General features: G+C 40.0%; 1 protein-coding gene across 7 annotated transcripts in view; it reads right to left on the bottom strand.

Moving 5' to 3' along the window:
• Positions 1–24,244, bottom strand: part of LOC118703341 (CREB binding protein) — a 157,496-nt gene that overhangs the window by 91,347 nt on the left and 41,905 nt on the right. The window lies entirely within an intron of this gene.

Raw genomic sequence — 24,244 nt, 5'->3', positions numbered from 1 at the left:
GTCTGAGTTGTCTGGCAAATAGGTAAGTGACAGCTATCCACAGAGAAGGGAAAGACAATGCTTCTCTTTCTACTCTGGTGAAGGCATGTACTACAGAAATACTATGGAAAGTATAAAAAACAAACAAACTACATGACTCTACGGCATTATCTATCTGCCATAATAACACTTATCACAATCCATCCTGAATCTGTCTAGGACACAAAACCAGGATAAAATTTGCCTTCCTGAAACATACATCTCTGTGTCCTTGGGCTCCAGCACATAATGAGTGCTTAATTAGTATTTGGAGAAGAAACCAAACTAATGAATACTCCAAGACAGTGGTCGGCAAACTCATTAGTCATGGTGCAAGAATCAAGGTAAAATCAAAAATTAAAACGTATGAAATATTTATATTATCTTATATGAGATTAAATAGAGCCAAGTATCAACAGTACAACAATTGAAATTTCTTTTGAGAGCGAATTTTTTACACTTAAACTTCTTCTAATGCCACTTCTTCAAAATAGACTCGCTCAGGCCGTGCTATGAAGAGCCACACTCAAGGGGTCAAAGAGCCGCATGTGGCTAATAAGCCACAGTTTGCCGATCACGGCTCTCTAAGAGACCATGTATCAGGCAGTACCTGGGGACAAAAAGCCCTACACTGGCCCCAAGAACAGAGACAATCAAAGAACGTGCGGCCAATTCTAAGGCAGGCACAAATGAGAGTCACTATTAGTTGCAGGGGAAATAGAAAAGTCAGGAGTAACAGTCTCCTTTCTATCTTCTCAGCATCTGCCATAAGGATTTTAGCTACTAGTTGGAATGAACAGTCATGGAGTGGACAAGCATGCAAGTGAACTACCGATGCTAAAAGGCTGAGCATAATAATATGTCCTTGAAGTTGGTTTTACAGGATGATGATAGCTTTGTGTCCCCCATTGACAGCATATATGGGAGGTCCTCTATGCTATCTATATCCATTGAGCCAGCAAATCCTTGGCTTTGGTACAAGGTCTTAGCCAAACCCCAATCCAGGGCTTCCCAACTGGTATACTAAAATACTGATTCATCAGCCTCAGTGGTTACCTCTGACTTGCAAACAGTCTCCTCTGCTGACCTCAGTGTGTGGGACAAATATTTTCATTTTCTACATGTGTCATGAAACGACAGCTATAAAAATAAGAAAATAAGCTCTGAGCTTCCAAAGAATAGAAAGATTCTCCCCACTAACCCAGAGACTACCTCTACTACTCGCCTAACTCCTTCATCAATTAAGGCAGTAAGCTTAGAAAAATGTATCTGTCAACTTGCAAACAGGAATGGAAAATTGCTTGAATCATTTACAATGTACCTGTGCTACTGACTATAAGAGATACTGAAGAGTTTAGACCAGTGGTTCTTAACCTTTCTAATGCCGCGACCCTTTAATACAGCTCCTCATGTGGTGACCCCCAACCATAAAATTATTTTTGTTGCTACTTCATAACTGTAATTTTGCTACTGTTATGAATCGTAATGTAAATATCTGTTTTCTGATGGTCTTAGGCGACCCTGCTAGTGGTTCTCAGTTATAAAGTAGCAACGAAAATAATTTTATGGTTGGGGATCACCACAAAATGAGGAACTGTATTAAAGGGTCACAACATTAGAAAGGTTGAGAACCACTGGTTTAGACCCAACTGAAAGGGTATAGAACATATCATCAAAATGGAAATTTCTCCTGACTAGGAAAGTCAGAGGTAACCGTCTCCTTTCTATCGGGTCTAGTAATAATTAATGTCGTTTTTAACATTCGTTTAAAATCTTGCTTGGCGTTGACTTGTATTGACATAACCTTCAAACACGTGGTATCTACAGAACGTGTGAAGTGCAATTAACAAGTTTTGCTTGAAAAAGTTTGTGTTTGGTTTGTTTTTTGTTGCAAAACTAGGGCTAAGAAGATGGCGGATGAAGAGCATATTCGGCACTGCATGCTTTACGAGTTCCAATTAGGAAGAAAAGCAAGTGAGGCTGCAAAAAAAACATCTGTAGTGCTCTTGGTCAAGATGCAGCTAGCGCCAGAAAATGCCAGCGTTGGTCTGAGAAATTTCGCGAGGGAAATTTTTCGTTAGATGACAAGAGTGGTCGAGGCTGTGTGTCCAATTTTGATCAAGAAGCTCTTCAAGCTCTTTTGGTGCAAAATCCTCAAATTACCCAACAAGAGCTTGCGACAACTTTAAATTGTTCACAAAAAACAATTTCCAATCAATTGCGTGCACTTGGCAAAGTCCAAAAGTTTGGAAAATGGGTTCCTCATGAGTTGACCGACAACAACCGTAATCAAAGAGTCACAATTTGCAGTTCGCTCCTCTCTCGTCAAAACCGTTTGCCATTTTTAGAGCAAATTGTTACCGGAGATGAAGAATGGGTGCTGTATGTTAATTTGAAAAGGCGGCCTCAATGGTTGGACAAAAATGAGGCTCCGCAGCCCACGCCAAAACCTGACTTGCATGCGAAAAAAGTGATGTTTTGTGTTTGGTGGAATTTTAAAGGAATTCTTCATTATGAACTTTTACCATCTAACCAAACCATTACAAGTGCAGTGTATAGTGCCCAATTGGAAAGGTTAGCCCAAGCTTTAAGAGAAAAAGAACCCGCGCTGATTAATCGGAAGGGCGTAATTCTTCACCACGATAACTCACGACCGCATACTGCAAGAATCACTGCTGAAAAACTGCGCCATTTGGAATGGGAAGTTCTCCCTCAACCCGCTTATTCTCCTGATATTGCCCCTTCCGATTACCATTTGTTTCGTTCTTTGCAAAACTTTCTTCTTGGAAAAAAATTTAATAATGAAGAATGCCTCAAAAATGCATTGACCGAATTTTTTGCATCAAAATCACAAGAATTTTACAACAGAGGGATTAAAATGCTTCCTGAGCGTTGGGCACAAGTAGTAGAAAACAACGGCAACTATGTTGTTGATTAAATTTTGTTGTATTGTTTAAATAAATTCGATTTAAAAAAGTATTAGAAAACGACATTAATTATTACTAGACCTAATATCTTCTCAGCATCTGACTGAGTAGGTCTACAATAAAAACAAGCCAATAGGTGCATTTTATTGCTCCTCTGTAACAGAAGGGGACAGAGAAATGTGTTCGTCGCAATTAGGGCCACCACATGGAGTAGCTCCTTTCCCATTATCAGCAACCCAAACATCCCTAGGATGAGGTGTGGGCCAGGCACTGTCTGGGAAGTCCACAGTGTATGTGTATTTGAGTGTGCAGGAGGGCAGGCTAGGTGGTATCACCTATACAAATTTGTGTGATGTGCACTTTTGAGAGATAAGGTCCATTATTACATTTTTAAAGGAGGTCCTAGGATTTCCTAAAGATAAAGAACACTTACCCCTGGAGAAAGACTCCCCCCTGCCCAACTCTTACAAGCTCTCTCCAGATTTCACACATCCCTGCCACAAATAGGCCTTTTCCAGTAGATAGTTTCACATCCAAAGACATCAACCACTCAATTAAATAACTACCCTCATAAATGAACTCTTCCCAACATTATCTCCAAACATCTCTTGAAATACACACTCACGAGAAGGATCAGATCATAACCATTTATGAACTAAAAGCCTGATGCGGACACACTGTGTAACCAGAGGAGAATACCTGGAACAGAATGATAGAGGATGTATAGGACCAAAGGAGGCTAGTCAGAAACACACTTCTGCTTTACGGTTTTACTTAAGAGTCGGCTGACCCTTCAGAAATGTTTTAAGAGGCAAGAAGTGTTCGCTTGATGTGGTTTCAATGAGACCACTAAACACATTGTTTTGGTGTGTTGTTTTTTTTTGTTTGTTTGTTTTTTAAAGCTGAATTCTTCAGTTTTCCTCACACCTTGATAGACACTTAAAACCACACCACACAGCAGAGAGATCAAAGAAAGTACTGTGTGTTGGATGGGATGCTGGTCAAAAAACATACAAGAAACCAAAGTATGACCTTCAGCAATATGTTTAGTAGAGACAATTGGAAAGGACAGAATTTTCAGCTGGAAGAACTTCAGAGAGTATCTGGTTAAAACATATCACTTCTTAGGCCCTGGCAGGGTAGCTCAGTTCGTTATTAGAATGTTGTCCTAATACAAGGCTGCGGGTTCCTGATAAATCAGGGTTGTGGGTTTGATTTCTGGTCAGAGCACATCCAAGAATCAACCAATGAATGCATGAATGGGAGGAGCAGGTCTGTTTCCCTGACCGCTCTGTCTAAAATAAATCAATCAATAAAAAGTATGAAAACAACAAAAAATCCACATCTCTTCATGGATGCGGAAAGGGTGGTCTAGAAAGCTTAGGAACCTAGCAAAATCAGTTGTAAAACTTGCTATGAAGCTCTCCCTTCCCCAGTCCAGAGTCTTTGACCCTTGCCACGAGGCTTGAGGCAATCTGTGATTCCTCCAGACACATCCATACTTGCACACCCATGGCACTTGATACCACTGGACAGAGATAGGCTCAGTCCACAAAGATCAGTTATTAATGCCTGTTTTGGAAAAAGAAAAAAAAAACTTTTACTGAAACACGGACACAATAAGATTTCATCCAGAGAGATAATAAGTGCTGTGTTTAAATGTGTATACTCTAGGGATATTCACCTGGTCAGAGGGTAGATGTGCCAATTGCTAAATGTGTGACTTTGGGGGCAATTTACTTTAACCCCTCAATGCCTTCATTTTATCAGCTGTAAATTGGAGATAATAGCACTATTTCTGAGCATTGAGTGAAGATTAAACTTCACCAATGTAAAGCACCAAGAAGAGTTCACTGACATACAGTAAGTGCTATAGCAGTTAGGTAGTATGTTGGCTTTGGGAAGGATCACTTTGCACTAAATATAATTTCTTTCAAAAGAATGATTAGGATAGTCTTGGCCAGTGTGGCTCATTTTTAGAGCATCGACCTGTGGGTCAAAGGGTCGCAAATTTGATTCCTGATCAAGGGCACATATCTGGGTTGCAGGTTTAATCCCCGATCCTGGTCAGGTTGGGTGCAAGAGATAAACCAATTGATGTGTCACTCTCACATCAATGTTTCTCTCTCTTGTGCTCTCTCTCTCTCTCCCTTCCCCTCTCTTTGTCTCCAAACCCCAATCCCTCCCTTCCATTCTAAAAATCAATGGAAAAAATTAACTCTGGTAAGGATTAACAACAACAAAAATGCATAGGGTAATAAAATTAAATAAGCATTTCCAGAGGCCATGTGATGGTGGGGAGTGGTTCAAACAGGTAGGATCAGAGGGAGAGGCCATTTGGAATTACTGGCATTTGATAACAGGAGATATTCAGATGAACATGAAATGAATTTATAACAAAACAATCTTGTGCACTTACTAGTTGTAGAAATACTTTTAACAGACAATTATTTTCTAGATCATAAACATTTTCAACTATTCTACTCTACATTGTTTTTAAGCTTTAAAAACACTCACAATGGGGGAGAAACCAAGATGGCGACATAGGTAAACACCTAAACTGCTGCCTCGCACAACCATTTCAATCTACCACTAAAAGACAAAACGGACATCATCCAGAACCACAGGAAAGCTGGCTGAGTGGAAATTCTACAACTAGAAGGAAAGAAAAAAGCACACAGAGACTCAGGGGACCTGTGAAAGGCAAAGGTCCAGAGACGCACAAACAAGTGCGAGTGAAAAGGACTGACTGCTGAGTGCACCACTGGCTTTCTTAAGCGGGAGGGAGACAGAAGCTCCTTACTATGAGGAGCTCCAGTTCTGGGTGAGAACTTAGGAACCCAGACTCAGATAGGGAGAAACTGGACTGTCTGGAAGCGGGCGAAACTCAAGGACAGCTTTCTCTCAGAATTGCTTGCAGCGATTACCACGGGATACTGAGATCCAGGGGCCTCAAAGGGCAGGGCAGACGGGAAGCCAAGGCTGTCTGCTTTGCCCTGAGACTCTGCCCCATCCAAGCTGAGCACAGAGGCTTTTACAATTTCGCAAGTCTTGTCTCATAAGGGTGTCTCCAGCACTGAAGTTCTCCCAGCGTAAACACAGGTGATTCTCACAGTCAATTGGCCTGGAGGTCAATTCCTCCCAGTGATACCAAAAACAATCAAGGTTTAACTATAACAAGGCTGTACACACAGTCCAGAAAGGAGTGCACCAAGAGTGGCCACCTCAGGTAACTGGGGAGGCTGAGCCACTGGGCCTTATAGGGCACCTAGCACACAAAGCTACTCTACCAACTCAGAAAAGCTGCGAAAATGTGGAGACAGAGAAAAAGGTCACAAATGAAATAAATGGATGAAAGCAAATGACTAGATATAAAGTTCAAAACCACAGTTATAAGGTTTTTCAAGAATTTCCTAGAAAAGGCCAATAAATTTAGCGAGACCCTCGAGGATATGAAAAAGGCCCAATTAGAAATTAAACATACACTAACTGAAATAAAAAATATACAGAGACCTAACAGCAGATAGAGGACTGCAAGAATCAAGTCTAAGATTTGAAATACAAAGAAACAAAAACCACACAACCAGAAAAGCAAAAAGCAAAAAGAATCCAAAAATTTGAAGATAGTGTAAGGAGCCTCCGGGACAGCTTCAAGAGTACCAACATCAGAATTATGGGGGTGCCAGAAGAAGAGAGCAAGATATTGAAAAACTATTAGAAGAAATAATGACTGAAAACTTCCCCCACGTGGTGAAAGACATAGACTTATAAGTCCAGGAAGCACACAGAACCCTAAACAAAAGGAATCCAAAGAGGACCACACCGAGACACATCATAATTAAAATGCCAAGGGCAAAAGACAAAGAGAGAATCTTACAAGCAGCAAGAGAAAAACAGTTAGTTACCTACAAGGGAGCACCTATATGACTGTCAGCTGATTTCTCAACAGAAGCTATGGAGGCCAGACGGGAGTGGCAAAAATATTCAAAGTGATGAGTAGCAAGAATCTACAACCAAGATTACTCTACCCAGCAAAGCTAGCATTTAGAATTGAAGGTCAGATAAACAGCTTCAAAGAAAAAACTAAAGGAGTTCATCACCACAAAACCAGTATTATATGAAATGCTGAAGGGTATTCTTTAAGAAGGGGAAGAAGAAGAAAAAGGTAAAGATAAAAATTATGAACAACAAAGTGACAACAAATTGATATTTATCAAGAAGTGAATCTACAAATCAAGTGAATAAAAAATCTGATGAACAGAATAAACTGGTGAATATAATAGAATCAGCGGCATAGAAAGGGAGTAGACTGACAATTCTCAGGTGGAAAGGGGAGTGGGAAGAGACTGGATAAAAATCCTACACCTATGGATGAGGACACAGTGGGGAAGGTAAGGGCAGAGGATGGGAACTGGGTGAAGGAGGGCTTTGGGGGGAGGGAAAAGAGGAACAATTGTAATAATCTGAACAATAAAGATTTATTAAATTTTAAATAAATAAAAATAAGAAAAAAACACTCACAATGTTCATTTTAACAAAATATACTATAAGCAATAACAATATAATCAAAATACCCTGGCCTAATCTTCCTGGGTTGACATTTAAATAAAAACCATAGAGGAATCAAACAAGAAAGGATGGTCCCACAAAAAGAAATTGATGTAACTCCCACATAACATGGCAACAAATGTTCCATTTGAGATGTGGCTTCGACCTTACTCAACAAGCTTATTAACCTGAAGTTTTTAGCATCTTTCTTCACACATATAAAACCACAAATTCATATAAGTTGTGTAAAAACACAATTTAGTACACCAAGAGCAAAATTTGCCAAATATAGAGCAAGAAGTATTCATTCTTTTCAATGACATAAAGAACCAGAACTAACCCAGAGTATGGCCATATCATTCATAAAGCCAAAAGCATTTTCTCTTGGCAACCTACCATTGTTGGGGAAAAGCCAAGAAAAGCAGTTTTCATGGAAAGACACATGGCTGTATTCAGTTGTCTGCTATCACCCGCTTGCTCTTGGAATCTTTCCAGTACCTCAACTTGGCAAATAAAGAATAAGTAGAAATACGAACAGACTGCAATGCCAAAGACATTGCCTGGCCACCACAGTCACCTGGAATAAGAGAACTAGGCTGAAGATCCCAGGCACATGAGCACACCATCTCTCACTGAACTCAACTCTTACAATGATGAAAGAGTTCAGGAAAATACACAGCCCCAAAGTGTGAACATTTACCTTAGCCTGATAAATCATAACTGGGAGATGGGTAAAAATACTTAGCAACTCTCATGGAATTTCACTTAAATGATATGTGATCAGAATATGACTTAGAAAATAGGATGGAAACTCCTAAAGGGAAGGTAACAGGCCAGGGGAGCACTGTCGGGCTTCATTTGTATTCACCCAATTGCTCTAGAAACTTTCAGCAACAAAACTGGTTCCCTAACACTGTTGGCAAACGTCAGCAGTCACAATAGTTAGACACACCAGGTCCCCAGGGTAGAGTCTGCATTAATCCACAAGCAAAAGCACAGAACCAAAGTCAGTATGGAAAATGTTTATAATCCTGGTTCTGCTGCTAATCAGATGTGGTTGGGACAAATCTTTTGCCTTTTCTAAGTCTTAGTTCTCCTCAGCTGTAAAACATGCAGTACTTAGATGACCACTAGGTATCTCTAAATTTCCTTCTAATCCTAAAATCCAATAAAAAAATCAATGCTTGAATCGCATGAGGTCTAGTCTTCTGGAAGGTCCAGCTATTTACAGTGAGTAACAACTGAGGACTCAGATCTGCTAAAGAGAGCCAGCATCTGGAACTGGAGGACTTCAGCGTGGCAATGCTCCCTCTGGGGAGCTGTGGGGTGGCTAGGGGCCTGTCCAGAAGACTGAGGATTTTGGAGGGTACACAAAAATGCTCAGTACCCAGGCTTTCTACAGCTTTGCATCCTCCACACCATTTCCCAGAGTATTTACATATTACCACTAATCCAAGGCAAAATAATTCAAGATGATGGTGATACAACTTAAATTGAATACTTCTAATTCTTCCAACTCTTCATGTCATTTTAGGTAGAAAAAAAGCTGCCTGTTGAGGATTGAGTACTTCTTTCATTTTTTATTTTTAACAAGTTTTTTTTCATACATATATTTTTATTGATTTCAGAGAGGAAGAGGGGAAGAGAGAGATAGAAATATCAATGTTGAAAGAGAATCATTGATCAGCTGCCTCCTGGCGATTAAGCCTACAACCCAGGCATATGCCCCTGACCAGAATCAAACCTGGGACCCTTTACTAGGGGTGTCGAACTCAATCAGAGAAGGGGCCAAAATCTAAAATCCAGCCTAAATCGCGGGCCGAATGGTTTACTGAACAGTCATAAACTGTCATTGTGATGGAAACGCAGCAGAGTGCAGTGATGACAGCACGGTGCGGGCCACATTGCAAGGCCTGGCGGGACGGATTTGGCCCGCGGGCCTTGTGTTTGACACATGTCCATAGGCCGACACTCTATCCACGGAGCCAAACCAGCTAGAGCAACTGAATACTCCTTTCAAGTGATGCAAAGGCAAGACATGCCACGGTGGCCATGGAAAAAGAAGAGGAAAGTTGATAATAGGATGAGGGAAGAAAAAGAAAGAAACATGTTTGTAAAGATGAATTTTAATTTACACTGCAGCTCAGCTACAGCACAATGGAATAGAGATCTGAACTTTAAAAAAGAAGTTATTTAATGAATTAAACCTTTACTCCAAACCCTCTGCAAGGAGAGCTCACCTGTTCCTTCTTCAAGGAATTACTATCCACTAGAAAAATGATGAAACAGAGGAGGCAATGGAGGAAAAAGGTAACATCCATACAGGTAATGCAGGAATTCAGGGGAAGGAAAGATAAAGATGGGACTGAACATACAAAAAAGGCTTGAACAAAGAAAGCACTCTGCATGGGAGAACATATTTGCCAATGTTATCACCAATAAAGGTTCAATCTCTAACATTTACAGGGAACTCATACAATTTAACAAAAGGAAGATAACCCAATCAAAAAATGGGAAACGAACCTAAATAGGTCACTAATTACCCAAGAGATGCAAATCAAAATGACAATGTGGTACCATCTCACACCTGTCAGAATGGCTATTATCAACAAATCAACAAATGACAAGTGCTGGTGATGATGTGGAGAAAAAGGAACCCTCGTGCACTGCTCCTGGGAATGCAGATTAGTGCAGCCACTGTGGAGAACAGTATGGAGTTTCCTCAAGAAGTTATAAATGGAACTCGAAATTGACCCACTTCTAGGACTATATCCCAAGAAACCAGAAACACCAATCAGAAAGGATATATGCACCCCTATGTTCATAGCAGCACAATTCACCATAGTTAAGATGTGGAAACTGCCTAAGTGCCCATCAGCAGATGAGTGGATTAAAAACCTGTGGTACATCTACACTAACACTATAGTAAAAAAAAATTCTTACCTTTTGCAACAGCATGGATGGAACTAGAGAGCATTATTCTAAGTGAAATAAGCCAGACACACACACACAGCAAGGAAGAACCACCACTAAAATATCACATAATCTCACTCATTTATGGAATATAATGAACATAAACTAATTAACAAAAACACATCCAGAGACAGAGCAGCATCGATCAGGCGTCAAACCTCAGAAGGAAGGTAGGGGAGGGTGGAGGTAAAGGGGGAGAGATCAACCAAAGGACTTGTATGCATGCATATAAACCTAACCAATGGACACGGACAACAGGGGTGTGTGTGTGTATGGGGGGGGGGGGGAGGTATAAGGACACATATGTAATACTTTAATCAATAAATTTTTTAAAATAATTAAAAAGAAAGGCTTGAAGAGAGTCCACAATTATTTCTAGTGAAATTGAAAGAATAAAGAAAGCTGACATTTCAGAGAATTGTTTTTCTCCTCTACAAAGGAGCAGGAAAACTGGCACATGGTAGGTGTGAGGATACAAACTCAGGGTTTCCTGTGGCCTCAAGAGGACCGAAAGGAATCAAGTAAGGTCCCACCCACCCTATTAAATGCCATAAACCACAAACTATAAAATATACCCAAAGACATATTAGTGTTTTGAACACATGAACTCTATTTCTAACCAAAAACTGAGTTGTGTAAAGTCCTACCAAATATACTTGGTGCAGTATTGGTTATCCCTACTGGTGAAAAGATGGAACATAGATAAGACACTGTGAACACCCAAAGCTACCTCAACACTCTATATATTCTGCAGATCATTCCTAAAGATCAAGTTGTAAGCCTCTAGAAAAGGAAAGTATGACATTGATGTAAAGCAGTGGTGGTGATATTGAAACAGTTCTTTTAATATGAAAGTCATTCATTACTAATAAGGGGGAAATGTTCCTTGTACATTTTTTAAAAAATGATACAAAAGTATAAAAGGTATAATCTCTCTCTCTCTCTCTCTCTCTCTCTCTCTCTCTCTCTCTCTCTCTTTCTCTCTCACACACACACACACACACACACACACACACACACACACACACAGAGCAAGGAAGAACCACTACCAAAATATTTAATAGAGTTATCACTTTATGGTGACTAATTTTTAAAATTTTTCCACATTATTCAAATTCTCTATACATGCATTATATTATCATAGGAGGAAAAATTATTTTTTGAAGTCATTCTTTATTCAAACATTCTGACTGTCTTTAATGACAAGATGACCCACTGGCTGCACAGCTGTATTTAAAATACTAATTTAAGCTGTCAGTGAATAAAACTAGGTAGATCATACTGATTATGAGTGTTAGAGATTACTCCTGGGTGGTAATTTAAATCTAATTCACCCTGGTTATAACATGGCTATAAGTTGTCACATTTTTGCTCTAATGCATTATATATGTGATCAGAAAAGAAAAAAAATGAATGAGACTCAGCCACTCAGACATCTACCACCACTATTTGCAAAGTAGGCTGAAAGGAGGGAAACATGAAGCAAACACAGTCAACCGCCAATTGGGTTACAAAAAGGTATGTATGTATAAACAGCTTATGTTTACCGACTTGGAAATTGCATGGCTGATTGATACAATAAAGACTCGTACTCTGGCTCACAGTTCAGGCAGTGAGGGATACCATTTCACCTGAATCCATCTGGTACCTAAGCTTTAGAGAGCAAAAGGCAAGAGGCAAGAGATCGGATAATGAGGGTTACCATGTGTTTAGCTTCCAGATGAGGTGCATTTATAATTGGAAAGTACCTATGCAAGGACAGACCTTTCCCAGCAAGGAGACACTACAGCAGCTCTCACATTTGTTCAACTCTCACTAAAGCCTACCTGTGAGCTAGCTTTCTCTCAGCTCTTAGCAATGATGTTCTCATTTAAGGGATAGTGGAAGTGAGAAAGGCTGTGAAAATATGTACACTATCAACCACGAGGATAATATTTATTAAGTATCTCCCAGGAGGGAGATACTAAGGGATGGTGGAGGTGCATTGCATGCAGGACCACATTCTCCCAAGTTCAAGTAAGAGACATATGCTACAAAGAAACGAGATGTGCACTGTCAGCAGGTGGCACTGATACCAACTGCTAAATGTAGTCTGAAAAGGGAGACAGGGGTCCTGGCCCAGAGGACAAATAAATGGCTCAAGAGGTCAAATCTCAACTGGGCGTGAAAAGCAGGTTATACACTAACAGTAATATTCACCATGTTGGTCAGTTCTGCCTCCTCTCCATGAATGAGAACACAGTAAGACACCTCAGGAAGGAGACTTGAATATTCACTAGGCCCAGAGAAATTATTCTTGCAGGTTTTTTTTTGTTTTGTTTTTTTTAAGCTTTTTTGTTGTTGTTGTTAATCCTCACCTGAGGATAGTTTTTCCATTGCTCTTCAGAGATGAGGGGAGAGAGGGAAGGAAGAAAAGAAACATCAATGTGCAACCAGTTTCCTCTAGCACACTCATCATCTGGGAACAGGGAGCAAACCTGCAACCCAGTTGTGTGCCCTTGACTGGGAATCAAACCCAAGGTCCTTCAGTGTGCAGGCCAGTATTCTAACCACGGAGCTACGCTGGCCTATTCTTGCAGTTTTAAAGCCTATTTCTACTCAAATATCCGCAACAATAGGACTTGCTGGCCAGACATCTACCTGGGAGTTAATTGATAACTCTAAGGTATTAATTAAAATGAACATCAGGATTGGAGAGCACAAAATAAGCTGGTTATTAATACTGCTGGTCACTCATAAAAAGCAAGCACTGTCTCAGAAGAGCATCACTCACAACATCAACAGACAAGGAAAGCTCCTATGATCTCTCCAATAGATCCTGACAGATATGATCTGAGAGTCACAGCCTCCAGTCTTCTGGCCACTCCCACCACTGCACACCTTTCTTTAATGAACCTACATGTAGCAGCAGCAGCAGCGCACCTACACGCAGCCACACCCTGACAACTATGAGAGTACAACTGCCAAGCAGCCCAGCACCTCCTATTTGACAGTAATCTCCAAGCAAAACACGCAAATTTTCAAGGGAGAAAACATGCTCTGTACCCTCCCCTTGGTCTATCCCTTATCTCTATGCACTAGTGCCCCCTCTCTCACCCCCACTCCCTATCAGAACGGCTGCTCACTACTGAGATCATATACCCCTGAAAGCTTGCACACAGGGCTGCATGGACTTCCTGTGTCTGACTGAAATGGAATAGCACATAGGAAAACACTTTGAAAACCACAAAACTCTGTGCAATCTTGAAGTGGCTTTGAGATCTCTTTCCAAAAATAGAGCATAGTAAACTTCTACCATTGAAAAGGAGTCTCTAAAGTGAAAGATTTTGCCGTAGCTGGTTTGGCTCAGTGGATAGAGTGCCAGCCTGTGGACTGAAGAGTCCATAGTTCGATTCCTGTCAAGGGCACATGGCCAGGTTGCAGGCTCTATCCCACGGGGTGGGGGTGGGTGGTGGTGATGGGTGCAGGAGGCAGCCAATCAATGAGTCTCTCTCATCATTGATGTTTCTCTCTCTCTCTCCCCACTGACTTCCTTCCTGAAATAAAAACACATTTAAAATAAGGTGAAAGATTTTCTACATTAATGAAAAGAGACAGGCACGCATCCCAACTTGAACAATTTACTAAGAAGATATTTGAAGCTGGCACATACCCACGTTGTGGGCTCCATACCCAATGTAGGGCAAACTGGAAGCAGCTATCAGTGACTCGCTCTCATCATTGACTAGTGGCCCAGTGCATAAAATTCATGCATGGGTAGGGACCCTAGGCTTGGTCAGCAATTTTTTGTAGGCAACTGGTGGGGTGATCGGAGAGCCCCTGCTGTCACTGGCCTTGGCTGGCCTGGCACTGACTGCCTCCCCCTCCCACCGATCAACTCCTGTGGGGCATCGGGGAGGCCTGCTGACACCCGCCTTGGCTAGCCTGGGGCCTGCAGGCTTGGGGCAGCTCCTGTGTTGAACATATGCCCCCTGATGGTCAGTATGCATCATAGCAAACAGTCATTATGCCATTCGGTCTATTTGTATATTACGCTTTTATTATGCAGGTTTCTCTCTCTCTCTCTCTCTTTCCCCCCCTTCTTCCTCTCTGAAATTTTATATATATATATATATATATATATATATATATATATATACACACACACACACACACACACACACACACACACCATATATCTCACATTTAAAGAAGTTCTACTTATGCTGGTTTCCTGAATGTGAGGTAAACACACATTTTCACTAACCAGAGGACTTTTTGTTGTTCTTGTTAATCCTCGCCCCACGATGTTTTTCAGTTCTCGGGTCCATGCTCTAACCCCTGAGAAAACTAGCTAGGGAAAGAGTGGACTTCCTTATGGGTCCAGCATATTGGCTTGACTGAATTACTATTTAAATTGAGAGCTCCAGGCGAGAATCCAAGATGGCTGCACAGGTAAACACCTAGCCGCAGCCACACACAACAATTTCAATAAAATACAACTAAAATATAAAATGGACATTACCAGAACTACAGGAAAGTCGACTGACTGGAAATTCTACAAGGAGAAGCAAGGAAAAAACAAGAAGGAAGAGTGGAGGAGCTGTAAAAGCCTAAGGTATGGAGACACGTGGCGGGCGCGGAGAGGACAGAGCCAGAGAGGAGGGGGAGGCTGAGTGCCTGGCTGGCGTTCCCTAGCGGGAAGGAGATAAAAGCTCCCGAACTGTGCTGAAGCCCAGATCCGACAGCACTGAACCCCAGTTCTAAGCCAGACCCTGGGGACCCAGGCTCAAACAGAGGGAGCCGGGGCTGTGAGGCAGAATCCCAGGGGAGCAGCGAAAGGCAGAGCCCCTGGAGGCGCGCACAGTGCACGCAGAGGACGGACTTGACTCTGCTGCTAGACTGCCCTGGCAGGAAGGAGACAAAAGCTCTGGACTGTGCTGGGCCCCAGTTCCGACTGCTCTGAACCCCAGTTCTAGGCCAGACCCCGGGGACCAAGGCTCATCCAGAGGGAGCTGGGCTGTAAGGCGGAACCCCGGGGGAGTGGCGAAAGGAGGTCCCGGAGGCAGGCACATTGCACACAGAGAAGGGACGGTTGGCTGTGCCACGGGATTGCCCTGGTGAGAAGGAGAAAAAAGCTCCAGACTGCTCTGAATGCCACCTCCAACTCCACTTCCAAATGAACTGAACCCCAGTTCTGGGCTCATTGGGGGAGAGCCTAGACTGTTTGGTAGCAGGCGAAAATTGAGGGCACCTTTCTCTCAGAGGTGCTTGCAGCGAGTACTGAAGGACCCTGCGGAATACCGAGACTCAGGAACCACATAGGGCGGGGCTGATAGAAGCCAAGGCTCTAGGCTCCCCGCCCCATCCAAGCAGAACACAGAGACTTTTAAGGCTACCAACTCAGGGAAGCTGTGAAAATGCTGAGACAAGGAAACAGAGCACAAACGAAAGAAATGGAGGACAAAAAGCGAATGGATATAGAGTTCAAATCTACGCTTATAAGATTTTTCAAGAATTTCCTAGAAAAGGTCGATAAGACCTACAAGGATATGAAAAGGGATCAACTAGAAATAATGAGTGATCAACAAGAAATAATAAGGGATCAACAAGAAATAATAAGGAATCAACAAGAAATAAAGAATACATTGTCTGAAATAAAAAATATTATACAGAGTCCTAAAAACAGAATGGAAGATCGCAAGAATCAAGTCAAAGATTTGGAACATAAAGAGCCAAAAGATACTCCTCTGCAGAAGCAAGAAGACAAGAGAATCCAGAAAGTTGAAGATAATGTAAGAAACCTCTGGGACAACTTCAAGCGAACCAACATCAGAATTATGGGGGTCCCAGAAGAAGAGAAAGAGCAAGATACCGAAAACATACTGAAAGAAATAGTGACAGAAAACTTCCCCCACCTGGGGAAAGAAATAGACGTATAAGTCCAGGAAGCGCACAGAACTCCAAACAAAAGGAATCCAAAGAGGACCACACCGAGACACATCATTATTAAAATTCCAAGAGCAAAAGACAAAGAGAGAATATTAAAAGCAGCAAGAGCAAAGCAGGTAGTTACCTATAAAGGAGCACCCATACGACTGTCAGCCGATTTCTCAGCAGAAACCATGCAGGCCAGACGGGAATGGCAAGAAATATTCAAGGTGATGAATAGTAAGAACCTACAGCCAAAAATAATCTACCCAGCAAAGCTATCACTCAGAATCGAAGGCCAGATAAAGAGCTTCACTAATAAAAAAAAAAAAAAAAAAAAAAAAAAAAAAAAAAAAAAAAAAAAAAAGGCTAAAAGAGTTCACCACCACCAAACCAGAATTATATGAATTGCTGAAGGGGGTTCTTTCGAAAGAGAAAGTAAATAAAGATAAAAATTATGAACAACCAATACATAACTATCAACAAGTGAATCTAAAAACCAAGGAAATTAAAAAAAAAAAAAAACCTGATGAACAATATTAACTATTGAATATAATAGAATCAGAGGTATGGAAAAGGAGTGAACTGACGATTCTTGGGGAAAGGGGGAGAGGGAGATGTGGGAAGAGACTGAACATAAACTGTGCACCTATGGATGAGGACAATGGGAGGTGGGGAAAGGGCAGAGGGTGGGGTGGGAACCTGGGGAGGAGAGCAATGAAGGGGGGGGGGGAAGAAGAACATTTGTAATTATATGGACAATAAAGATTTATTTTAAAATAAATAAATAAATAAATAAATAAATAAATTGAGAGCTCCAGCCCAATCAGTCTACAGAAATGGTTCAACACTATACATGGGTATGTTTCTAGAAAGGTGTAAGCAGTAAATCTTTTCATGTGACAAAAAATACTACTGGGATATGACTAACTATCCAAGTTATCTATCTATTCTATAAATTTTGTTGATGGGGTAAAACTTATCCATACACATAAAATTAGGTTTATGTACTTCCTCACCATATTTTGAAGCTTTGCTATATTACAAACAAAATGGTGCAATAGAAAAATTAGACTATGAAGTCAGACATGATGGGTTGTAACTTAGAGCCTGCTACTTTCTAACAGGTGTCATCTTGATTAATTCCTGGGAGGCAGGAAAGTGGTTATTATTTTATTTCATGTGAAAAAACAGATATGACACCTGCCTCACAAGATTATTAAACATGAGATGAAGTGAAATCATGTTGCAAAGCACTTAGCACAGTGGCCAATACAATGGGCACCAGAGAAATGCCACTCATTGCCTGCTCTACTCTTACTACAACTCAGAAAGAATAAAAACAGTTATCGTTCGTTACAGGATCATGCTGAAATTTTATATTATAGTCATTATTTAATTGTGAAAATGTCAAAATTATTTCATGGAAATCAACATAAAAAACTCTAAATGTTTTAACTTAGGTAACAGATGGACAGCAAATTACTATTTATAGTAAATGTAAATCTTTCCAATATACTGCAGGAACATTTTGTAGAAGTCGATCCTTGACGTTATGCTTTGGACCTATTTACATTAAGAATGTTAAGTTTAGCACTTCCCAACTTTATACACTGAACAATGAAGGAAGAGAGAGGACTTTTAAAGTGTGACATATCCAATAAGCATTATGTACCCTCATCTAAGCTCACACCAACAAGATAGACAGATCTCCCAGAACAGCTGTCGCCAACCTTTCAGACCTCACGGACCCCCAGTAATCCACGGACCACCAGTTGGCGACCGCTGCCCCAAAGCCACATGTGCTAGTTAGAAAAGCCCACACATCGTCTCTCCCTCCCTCCTCCTCAGACCTCCTAAATCAGAATTTGCATCTTAACAAGATCACCAGGTGAGTTGTTCAAGTTTAGGAACAAGTGCCCTAATCTATGCTAAAGTCTGAGAGACAGGTTAATTACTGGGTTACAAAATGGTTCCTGAAATGTTTGTACTGATGGAAAAGCACCAAATACAAACAGCAGAAACTTCAGATAGACAGACCTTGGGTTGTAAATACTGGGCAGCCATCTCCCCCCTGTGATCCTGCCTAAAGTATTTTTTATTTCTGAGCACGAAACTTGCACTTATGGGGTGACTTTGAAGTTTAGGTACAATGTTTCCAAATCTCTTCCTAATCTGGTCTGTCGCCTTACATGCAAAGGGGCCTGTCCCTTTGCTATGGGCTGGCCTGAGGGTCCAGCTCTGAGCTTCAGACTCCCCACCCCCTCCTCCTGGAAATTCTATTTGTTCAGATCAGGCAAGTTTCCCAATTAAGAAACCACAGGCAAGAAATAACAAAATGCAAAGATCTACAGGCAACAGAGAGCAAGCCTGGGGAAGAGTTTGAGAACAAGCTTAAAGGAACCTATCTGTGGTCAGCTACCATTAAGAAATTGTGCATTAAACAGATTTCAGTGTGGCACAGTGCTGGAGATATAGACCAGTCAAAGGTTCAAGATCTTCCTGACATCACAGGAATTACTAAGACCTCAAAGGCCATGTCTAAGAAAAAGACTCCTCAAGACCTGCCTTAAGAAAGTTTAAAAACGAGCCTTGAAAGGATCAAACTGATCTGAGTCAAATGCTTGTTAAAATACAAAACCCAAAACTCTGTACAGGGAGACAAACAAATTTCATATTCAACAACATATCCACAATGTTCATTACACAGTCAAAAATTACTGAATGTGGCAAAAGGCAGAAAAATGTGACCCATAACGAGGATTATATATTTAAACATACAACCGCAAATGAAACAAACTGAGATAACAGAGATGTTAGAACTATCATTCAATAGGTCAGGAAAGAAACAAAACACGGAAGGGGCAAACATAAAACAAATAGCGAGATGGGAGATCTAAATCCAACTATATCAACATTCAATGTAAATAAATTAAAAGACTAAGATTGTATCAGGGGATCACTTGGTAAAGAACACGCCTGTCTAATCACTATGTAGCATACTTGAAGCGAATACAAATTTTGAATGTAAACTGTAATTGAGAAATAGGAAGAAAAAAAAAGAGAGACAAATTGTACAAAGTTCCAACTAAATGCTCTTTATCAGAGATACATTTTAAACACAGAAAAGAGGGTAAAAAAGATGCATTTGCAAATATTAATCATAAAAAAATAGAAGTGACGAGGTTAATGAGACAAAGTAGATTTTAAGACAAAGAATATTAACAGAAATAAAAAGGAACTTTTAAAATGAAAAAGGCTCAATTCATCAGGAAGACTTAATAATCCAAAATGTATGTTCACCTAATCTAAGGGCTTCAAAACACATGAAATTAGTCAGATTTCATCCTGATTAAAGGAAAAATCGACAAATCTATAATTATAGTTGGATATTTTAATACTCCTCCTCTCTCTGTAACTGATAAGAGACCAAAAAAAGTATGGACATAACTGATTTGAACACAACCAACCAACTTTTGGGTTACAAAAATGCTACATCCTACAACTGTAGGATGCACATTCTTTTTGAGAATATGTAGAACATTCATCAAGACAGACCATGTGCTGGGCCATAAAACAAGTTTTGAAAAATTTCAAAGGATAAAAATCATGGAGTATGTTCTCTGATCACAATGAAATTAGAAATCTAAAATAAAATAATAGCCGAAACCAGTTTGGCTCAGTGGATAGAGCATCGACCTGCGGACTGAAAGGTCCAGGTTCAATTCCGGTTAAGGGCATGTACCTTGGTTGCGGGCACATCCCCAGTAGGGGTGTGCAAGAGGCAGCTGATCCATGTTTCTCTCTCATCCATGTTTTTAACTCTCTATCCTTCTCCCTTCCTCTCTGTAAAAAAAAAAAAAATCAAAACATATTTTAAAAATAATAATAATATTTGCAAAATTCCCAGATATCTGAAAATTAAACAACACAATTCTACATAAAAACATGAACAAATCATAACACATAAAAACATTTTGAACTAAATAATAAAATCAAAACATATCAAAACTTATGGGATGCAGTATAGAGCAATATTTAGGGTGAAACTGATTGCTCAAATGTTAACACTGGGATAGTCTAAAATCAATGATCTAAGGTAGGGGTGTCGAACTCAATCAGAGAAGGGGCCAAAATCTAAAATCCAGCCTAAATCGCGGGCCGAATGGTTTACTGAACAGTCATAAACTGTCATTGTGATGGAAACGCAGCGGAGTGCAGTGATGACAGCGCGGTGCGGGCCACATTGCAAGGCCTGGCGGGACGGATTTGGCCTTGTGTTTGACACATGTGATCTAAGGCTACCCCCAAGCAGTTAGAAAGAGCAAAGAAAACCCAATGTAAATAAAATAAAAAACAGAATAGATGATATAGAACACAAGAAAAAATTGGCAAAATCAATAGATGGTTGTTTGAAAATTTCAATAAAGTTGACAAAGCCATTAATCAGGGGAAAACAAGAGATAAACACAAATCAGACTAAAAGAGGGAACACTACATTATTATATTCTACAAGCATAAAAAAGAAATTAGGGACTATTGTATTATGAACATCTTTTTGCCAGATAAATTTGAGAACTTAGAAGAAATAGATTAATTCCTTGAAAAACATAAATCACCAAAGTTAACATAAAGATGAAATTATTTAAATTGCCTTTAAGTATTAAACAAATAGAATCATAATTAAAACCTCCCCACAAGGAAAATTCCAGACCCTGGGGGTTTCACTAGTGAATTTTATCGAACATTTAAGGCATAATATTAATACTAATCTTAGGCAAACTCAGAAAAGAAGGGAAGAAGAAATAATTCCCAAATAATTTTATGAAGCCAGTATATTCTTGATTCTAAAACTAAATGACATTGCAAAAAAAAAAAAAGGAAATATAGACCCAAATCCCTCATGAATACAGATGAATACATCATGAACAATATTCTAATAAGTTAAATCAGTAACACATAAAAAGGGTAATCCATTACCATCAAGGTTAACTCAGAGGTTGATTCAACATTCAGAAAGATGCCCTTCACATTAAAGAGTAAAGAAAATTCCTAAGATCATCTCAATAGATGCAAAAAGGGTATTTGACAAAATTCAGCAATCGTTTATAATCCAAAAATTCAGTAAACTAGGAACAGTAGGGGCCTTAATCAATCTGATGATATATGTCTTTAAAATCCTATAACTGCTGAAACCGGTTTGGCTCAGTGGTAGAACGTCGGTCTGCGGACTGAAAGGTCCCAGGTTCGATTCCAGTCAGGGGCATGTACATTGGTTGCGGGCACATCCCCGGTAGGGGGTGTGCAAGAGGCAGCTGGTCGGTGTTTCTCTCTCATCGACGATTCTGGCTCTCTCTCTCCCTTCCTCTCTGTAAAAAAATCAATAAAAATATTAAAAAATAATATTTTAAATAAATAAATAAAATCCTACAACTAACACCGTACTTAATAATAAGCAACTGAATGATTTCTTCCACAGATCAAGAATAAGATAAGGAATGCATGCTCACATTACCTTTATTAAATATTGTACTGGAGGTCTCAGGCAAGAGCAGTAAAGCCAGAAAAAGAAAAGGCATGCAGATTAGAAAGGAAGGAGTAAAACTGTCTCTATTCAAAGAGGACATGACCTGCCCTGGTACAGTGGCTCAGTTGGTTGGAGCATTATCGCATATACCAAAAGGTGGCAGGTTCTAGTCTTCTCAGGGCACATATGTTACTAGAGCCCTGGTGCATGAATTCATGGTGCATGAATTACTGGGCCAACTGGGGCTGTGGGAGGTTGGCCAGGGGAAAGGGCCGATGAAGGTTGGTTGTAGGAGCACACTAAACACCAGAGGGCAGCTCCTCATTAAGCGTTGGACCCCTGGTGGTCAGTGCACATCATAGTGACTGGTCGACAGGTTATTCGGTCATTCAGTCGCTTAGGCTTTTATATGTGTAGATACCATCACATACAAAAATATTTTGAACTAAATACTGCAGGTTCAGTCCCCTGTAGGGGCACATACAGGAGGCAACTAATAATGTTTCTCTCTCACATAGATGTGTCTCTCCCCCCAACACCCCAAAACCAGTAAAAACAAACAAACAAAAAACAAAGTGACCTAGAAAATTCTAAGGTATAAGCACCCTATTTTAATGCTTATTATAATGAACCTAAAGAAATGGCCAAATAGATCAATGGAATAAACTAGAAGAAAGGTGATAAACTTTTTTCTATTAAAGACCAGTTAGTAAATACTTTAGTCTTAGCAGACAACCTATGTTTTCCATTCCTCATTTTTTTTTTTTTTTTTAAATCAACCCTTTAAAACTATAAAAACTGCCCTGGCCAAATAGCTCAGTTGGTTGGAGCATCGACCCGATATGCCAACATTACTGGTTCAATCCCCAGTCAGGGCACATACAAGAATCAACCAATGGCCGAAGCCAGTTTGGCTCAGTGGTAGAGCGTCGGTCTGCGGACTGAAAGGTCCCAGGTTCGATTCCGGTCAAGGGCATGTACATTGGTTGCGGGCACATCCCCGGTAGGGGGTGTGCAAGAGGCAGCTGATCGATGTTCCTCTCCCATCAACGTTTCTGGCACTCTATCTCTCTCCCTTCCTCTCTGTGAAAAATCAATAAAATATATTTAAAAAAAAGAAAAAAGAATCAACCAATGAATACATTAGTAAGTGGAATAACAAATCTATGCCTTTCTTCCTCCCTTTCTAAAAATCAATTAAAAAAAGAAAAAGAAAAAGAAAACTATTCTTAGGTTATGGACTATAAAAAACAGTCAACAAGCCAGATCTGGTCCAGGGCTACATAGCTTACTAATTTCCAGACTAGAGTCCAAAAACAGACCTCTCTCATCTGGAGCAGTCAATTCCACTCCTAGTTATTTATCCAAGAGAAATGGAAATTTATATGTCCACACAAAGACTTGTACAAAATGTTCACAGAAGCTTTATGCTAATATCCCAAACTGGAGACCACTACAAAGTCCATGAATAGGAGATTGGATAAACAAATCATGGTATTTACACAATGAAATACTATTTAGCAATAAAAAGAACTAATGTCCTGGTATGTGTCCTGGCCAGGTGGCCAGGTTGGAGTATAGTCCTGTACACCAAAAGGTTACGAGTTTGATTCCTGGTCAGGGCACATACCAAGGTTGTGGGTTCGAACCCTAGTAGGGGAGCATACAGGGGGCAACCAATCAATTCTCTCTCTTTCTCTCAAATCAATAAAAATATATCCTCAGGTGAGGATTTTTAAAACACCAAAAAAATTACTGATTCAAGCAACAACATGGATGAAACTCAAAAACATGCTATAAGCATAAGCAGCCTTGCACCAAAAAGTACATACTGTATGATTCCATTTATATATAAAGTTTGAGAATGGTGAAAGAAATCAACACTAATTATGGCAGTGAGGGTCTGAGGGACAGAAAAAGAGAGAAATTTAAAGGAATTTTCCAGAATAATGTATCTTGATATGGTTGTGGGTTATAGAGACATGAGTTTGATAAATGCATTGAACTGTAACATTTGTACAGTTCTATGTAATGTATATCCCCACTAATAAGATTAAAACAACAAAATATTTTTAAAGCAATACATGTAGGTCTTTAACTCCAGATCCTAATTATCGTCCTTTAGTTGAAAAAGAACAGGTTGATTGGTTTTTCTTACAAGTAATAGTCTTCAAACTAGTCACTAGGAGCTTATTAAATCAAAGTATTCAATGTTACTATTATGCAAAACACTCATTCAGTTTGTTACAGAAAATAATCACTTATAAAGAAGTAGGGAAAAAGAAACATGACTCCAACTTTGACTTTACAACGAGATAATTAAACATAAAAAACTGGTAGA

This window comes from Pipistrellus kuhlii, unplaced genomic scaffold, assembly GCF_014108245.1.
Source record: "Pipistrellus kuhlii isolate mPipKuh1 unplaced genomic scaffold, mPipKuh1.p scaffold_m20_p_4, whole genome shotgun sequence".
Lineage (NCBI taxonomy): Eukaryota > Metazoa > Chordata > Mammalia > Chiroptera > Vespertilionidae > Pipistrellus > Pipistrellus kuhlii.
Note: the sequence above shows the minus strand (reverse complement) of the source record. Positions and strands in the feature narration are given on the sequence as shown.